This window comes from Capsicum annuum, chromosome 6 (genome assembly GCF_002878395.1).
Source record: "Capsicum annuum cultivar UCD-10X-F1 chromosome 6, UCD10Xv1.1, whole genome shotgun sequence".
NCBI classification, from domain to species: Eukaryota; Viridiplantae; Streptophyta; class Magnoliopsida; order Solanales; family Solanaceae; genus Capsicum; species Capsicum annuum.
The window spans coordinates 5,135,920-5,141,253 of NC_061116.1; the positions used below are offsets into that span (position 1 = coordinate 5,135,920).

The window sequence follows — 5,334 nt, forward strand, 5'->3', positions numbered from 1 at the left end:
TTAAAGTGGAATTAGCCCCCCTCAAAACGTATACCCAGTTTTTTCTGTGGAAAGTGTAGTACACGTGCCGTTTCTTCTTCATTTTATCACTTTTCAATATTTTTTTACAATTACAACCATATTAAATATTTCAAATGATTCCATTGAATTTATGAAGAAAGTTTTTTCAAATAATTGAATGGAATCTTTCATTAATTTTCCATTGAAACTCGAAAGATTCAATTAGCGAGTTCCATTAATGGAAGATTCAATGAAACTCGCTAATTGAAAACTCAATGGAAGATTCAATTTTCATTAACGGAACTCGGAAGATTCGGAGAATTCATTAATGGAACTCGAAAGATTCGAAAAATTTAATTTCATGATTCAATTTCCATTAATGGAACTCGGAAGATTCAAAAAATTCATTAATGAAACTCGAAAGATTCAAAAAAATTAATTTCATGTATGAAGCTATTTAATCTTCCGTTAATGGAACTCGGAAGATTCAATTTCCATTAATGAAACTCGGAATTAAATTAACGAGTTTTCGAGTTTGACGCTTCCGAATCATTCATTGAGTTTCAATTAGCGAGTTCCATTAAATTATAACCATTAAGGAATTTTTCGAGTTCCATGCATGAAATTTAATTCAGAATCTTTCCATTAATTATAACCATTAATCTTTCCGAATTATAATTCTGAGTTCGAATCCATTTATAACTATGATTTCAAATTATAAATGGAACTCGAAAGATTCGGAAAAATCTTTCCATTAATTATAACCATTAATCTTTCCATTAATTCGGAAAGATTCTGAGTTCCATACATGAAATTTTTTTTTCATGATTTTTCGAGTTCCATTAAGAAGAAAGAAGAATGAAAAAATAAATAAAAATATAAAACTTTAAATAATTATAAAATTAAGGGGTTGTTTGGCAAAAAACAGAGTTTTAAAACGTTTTTAACACTGTTCACGCGCTCAATGTGCGTGAATCACACGCAGTGTGCCAAGTGACAGATATATGCCATCAAAATACGAAAAAAAAAGTTTGGGGGGAATAGGATCCCCGCAAAGTTCAGTATGCTCAACTGGTAATCCGGCCAAACTTCAGGTATTTTCGTGGGTATTATCTCTTTCTTATAAATATCTTTTTGTTCCTTATTAAATTGTCTATTTTTTATACCCCAAGGATATTTCGGTAATTTTATGGTGTAATAAAATGGTTACACATGTATATTGCTTTTTCTTTATATTTATTAGTTTTGTCGTCATTTTTATGGTGCAATAAAATGGTTACACATGCATATTACTTTTATCTTATATTTATTAGTTTTGTCTTCATGTATTATTTTAATAATATTTTTATTTAGACTTTTGTAATTAAATTATACATGATAGTAATTTTTTATAAATATCTTTTTGTTTCTTATTAAATGACTACCAAGGATATTTTGGTAATTTTATAATGCAATAAATATTTCAAAATCGATGTATGTCCATATGCATGTGTAACCATTTTATTTACTACTATATATAAGTGAAGGTTGGGGTGACTAAAATTACTGAAATACCCTTGATAGTAATAATAAAGTAATATAATAATAATAATAATAATAATAATAATAATAATAATAATAATAATAATGGTAATAATAATAATAAAAAAAACATATAAGTAAAGGTTTGGTAGTACCACAAAAGACAAATTAGTAGTACACCAAACCTTTACTTATATATAATAGAAAAAATATAAGATATATTCATTCTTATAAAAGAAAAAAGAAAAAGAAAAATATTTTTACCAACTTACACTTGATAAATATCTTTAAAAAAAATACAGTTGTTAATTATGTTAAATTTACAATAAATATTTTTTAAGAAATATAATTTTTAATAGTTTTTTTGATTATGTAAAATACTCTATGTTTTTAATACATGTAAAATTGAATTGACTTCTTTAAATTATTTTTTGATTATTTTTAACATTATTTATTTAAGAATAAAATACAAAAACTAAAACATCATTTATTTAGAAAGACAGCAAGTACTCACTAACATGGATTGTGGTGTAATGGTGGGACTACTCTATCCTTAATTAGAGGTCTTGATTTGAGTTTGGGGTATGAAGAAATCTTATTGAGAGCGCCACTCCCAGAATGGGCTCTGCAGTGCGCGATCCAAATTAGTCGGGGCTCCAATGAGAATACCGAACACCGAATGAAAAAAAAGAAGAAGTAAATAATCCCTCCATTCTATTTTACTTGACCTTTTTGACTTGACACATCAATTAAGAAAATATTAATTAGAAGTATATTTTACAAATTAATTCTATCAATGATATCTTGAAATTTTAAATTTAACTATTAATATTTTTTTTTAGTTATTTAATACTGATGGTCATATAAAAAATAATAAAATATTTTGATTTACGAAAATGAATAACGAATTTGAAACAAAATATTTAGAAAGAAGAAAAAAAAGTGGAATGGAGGAAGTAATATTTAATTTTTTTTTCTATTTGCATGCTACTCACTTACTCATTTAATTTTATAATAATTAATGCTATCGTTAAAGATAGAAAAAAGTAATTCATTCTCCCCAGTAAGAGTAATAAAGCTAAAATAAATAAAAAAAAGCAGCCGCGTCAGGTAGGGGTCGAACCTACGACCTTCTGCTTAGGAAACAGACGCTCTATCCACTGAGCTACAGACGCCAGATGTTTCTCTTGTCCCACTTATCAAATATATTTGGGTCAATTTGACTTGACCTGGAGTTTAAGAAAAAAAAAAACGTTTGAAATGTGTTAAAAATAGGCAAAATGACTCAGTGGACCCCTGAGCCCACTAAAAAGTTATATTTTAAACTTTTGACCGTTGACTTTGCCTATGTGGTATTAAAATGGTGACTAAGATAAGGAGAGTGATTACACTTGATTGGGGTGCGAGTGGGGGTCAATTTTTGGCCAATTTAAGATTAAAATAATTTTAAAAAGTAAAAAAAAAAAAATCTCTCAACCTTTTAAATTTAAATACATTTTTTAAAATTTAAAAATAATTTATTTTTTTAAAAAATAAACCTCCCCCACCCCCACCCCCACCCCCGCCGTCCACCACCACCATTAACGCCCCTTCCTCACTATTCTCATACACCAAAACACAATCACACAGCATATTCACTAAACTCCCCATCTTTCTCCTCTTCCTCTTCCAGTTCTTCATTTTTTAAATCTTCAACTTTGTGGGTTTCTCTAAATTGACAGGAAGTTCAGTCATTTATGGAATCTTGAAGATTTTTTATGGTGGAAGATGATGGCGCTGACAACTATAGGAGCAACGAAGGTTTTAGGAAGAGAGACAACAATTTATTTTTTTTGAATTTGTTTAAGGTGATTTTTAATTGGGTCGAATGGGCATATGACCATGACAACTCTCCTGCTTCTTCATCTTCTTCTTTCAATTCTTCAATTTTACATCTTCACGATATAAACATACACACAACCACCACCATTAATGCCCCCGTCCAGCCATGGCTGCCATAGCCGTCACCATTAACGCCCCACACCCACAGCCCCAAGGATCTCTCTTCGTCTTCTTTTTCTTCTTCATCATATATCCCAAATTCTCAGAAAATAGTAAGATGTCTTTGCTGTGGTTGATTTGTTGTTGTTGTTCATTGTCAAAAAAAAAAATATCGGGGTTGATTTGTTGTTGTTGTTCATCATCATGGTTGAACTTCAGTCGTGGCTGATTTTATTGCTGTTGTTTTAATTTTTTTTATTTTTTAATTAACTTTCTCAATTTAAAATTTTCGTTTTGTTTAGGATTATATTTATAACTTTTACAAATTGTTAAGGATATTTAAATAAAAATTGAAAATTCATTATGTTTGTGTATGTGAATTTATAGTTAAAATCGTAAATTAGTTGGAGAAAAAAATTCAATTATTTGAAATAAATTTGATGTTTAATTAAATTTATTGTATTTGTGTATTAGAATTTATAGTTGAAAATTTAAATTAAAAATTTATTGTATTTGTGTATTAGAATTTCTACAATTTATAAAAGGAATTTATTTAATTAAATTTATTTTAATATTTAATTAAAAATAACATAAAATTTAATGTAACTCTTAAAAATGACGTGGCGGCTGATGTGACAGCTGACATGTGCAAATAAATTTAATGTAATACTCAAAAGTAATGTGGAAGCTGACGTGGCGCGGTTGTGTTACACACACCGTCAGAGGGGTTTAAAATATTGTTTTTTAATGGGTTTAAGGGTCCAGATGACAAACATATAAGTAGAAGTGTCCACATTACAAAACGAACATAATACAAGGGTCCACCGAACCATTTTGCCTTAAAAATATGTCTAGGATGTTTGTGTGACTATAAATCATTTAATTAAGGTAAAATGAGCATTTTAAAGTTAAATTATTACTGAATAAAGAAATATGTCGTTCTTAATTGGGACTAACTAAGAAAGAAATTAAGTCATATAAAATGAGACAACGGAAGTATCCGATTTCTATATCCGTTTTAGACTTGTGGCAAGAAGTTCCACTTTGGGCGGCTAAGCGCCCCACAAAAAGTGATTCTATTTTCAAGGCTTGAATTTGTAAGAGAAATTATATAATTCATATTATTTTTTTATTTTTTTCATTTTACTCCATTTTCATCACAATATACGTGAATTGGTACAGTATATAATTGTGATAGATAAACTTTTATAGAAATAGGTGTAGAGGTTGAGCTTACGATCTTATACTTAAAAAATAGATGCTCTATCCACTAAGTTAAAAGAACTCAGATGCCCTTACAAGTCCATTTTATAAATATACTTATTGGTATCTATAAAATTTGTACGTATATTATATGTTATCGTTGTAATCCATTTCATCACAATTCACAATATAGATGCATTGGGTGGTATACACTTGTAGAAACAAATGTTAACAATAATTTTGATATCTTAAAAGAATATTATTTAGACTAATTATATTCCATAAATTTTACTATAATTTTTTGGTAACATATACCAATTGTAGGGGGGTGCGGATATCTGACGTATGAAATAGATTTATTAGGTATCTAGTGAATCTATTTTTCTTTGTGCGTGAATATTTCTTAAATTTTGTTTTAATATCTTTTAATGATTTACTTTTTTCGTAAGATATATTCATTAATTTGTTTATTATTTTATCCTGTAGTAATTGCAGAGTTACAAATTTCTGTATAATAATTTATCCTAACTGTACTGTAATGTATATCTAATTCTAGATTTTCAATGTTATTTATTATCTTGTTTTGTTCTTCTCGTAGTGAGTTTTTTAAACTATATAAACTATCACATG

The 5,334-nt window shown here is 28.0% G+C and overlaps 1 non-coding gene across 1 annotated transcript; it reads right to left on the reverse strand.

Annotated features, from left to right (window-relative positions):
* Positions 1–2,623: 2,623 nt before the first annotated feature.
* TRNAR-CCU lies at positions 2,624–2,696 on the reverse strand. The gene has a single exon. It is a non-coding gene; the product is annotated as a tRNA-Arg (tRNA).
* Between the last annotated feature and the right edge of the window lie 2,638 nt (positions 2,697–5,334).